Genomic DNA, 1,051 nt, shown 5'->3' on the forward strand with positions numbered 1-1,051 from the left:
CAGTTCAGAGGAGCACAGGGATGTCAGAGTGGAGATAGCAGGGCCCAGGAGATACCTGATGCTTGCGGCAGTCCGGGTGGTTTTGCCAGTTCTCATGATGTTGAGCAAGTCAGGGTGAAGGGAAGCACTCGGCTCTCAGTAATTCTCTGGCCCTCCTGGCTGTAGAGCAACATGCGTCTTTGGGACTCAGCTTCCCCCTCAAGGCTGAGATGTGAAGGCTTGAAGGCAAAGCAAACAAGCCTAAAAATTACAAGCACATGCTTGCACACCTCTGTGGACTTCGAAAGAAGCCCCCAAAGCGGAAGAAAAGCCTCACTTCCCCTCTGTCCCCAGAGACACAGGTCCCCTCCCCTTGTCCCCCAGCCCCCCATCTGCTTTCCCTGCTGTCCCCAGGTGCAGGGCTGAATTAACCCTTTACTGGGCCCTAGGCAAACGAATGTGTGGGTCCCAAGCTGGTTGAGACCCCCTTCCCCACCCGGGTGCTGCTGCCACAGGGAGTGGGTGGGCCTCAGCTGCTGTGGCAAGGCTGGCAGAGGGGAGGGGAAGGGAAGGGAGGAGAGGTGGATAGGGCCACCACCATGGAGAGAAGGGCCAGGCCCCCACAGTTTAGGGCTCTAGGTGACTAGTTTGCCTGTGTGTTAATCCAGCCGTGCCCAGGTGGGGGAAGCTTCACAGCTGCTCCTTCCCCGTCCAGGGGGACTTGTGTGGGGCTGGGCTAAGACCAGGAGAGAGGGGGAGACGCCTCTGAGGCAGGGGGGCGCTCATCTGCTTCGGGAACTTTACAAAGGCTCGGGGCTCATGCCCGCAGGGCGGGACAGGGCTGCAGCTGCGGGCGCACCCCCTTTGCCAAATCCTGGATCCGCCCCTGCTAGGGGAGGGTGGGGTGGGGGCGCGTCTTTGCCAGGACTCCTGGATGCTTCACGGGGCTTCTGTCACACGCAGTCACCACGACCCCGCCCCGGGCAGCCTCGGGCAGCCGGGATTCCACGGGGGGCGTGGCAGGGGCGTGTCCCGGCCGCCCCGCCCCCGGGGTGCGGGGCGCACTGCGCAG

The sequence above is a fragment of the Gavialis gangeticus genome, unplaced genomic scaffold (genome assembly GCF_001723915.1).
Source record: "Gavialis gangeticus isolate Ggan-Ray unplaced genomic scaffold, GavGan_comp1, whole genome shotgun sequence".
In the NCBI taxonomy this organism is placed as follows: Eukaryota; Metazoa; Chordata; order Crocodylia; family Gavialidae; genus Gavialis; species Gavialis gangeticus.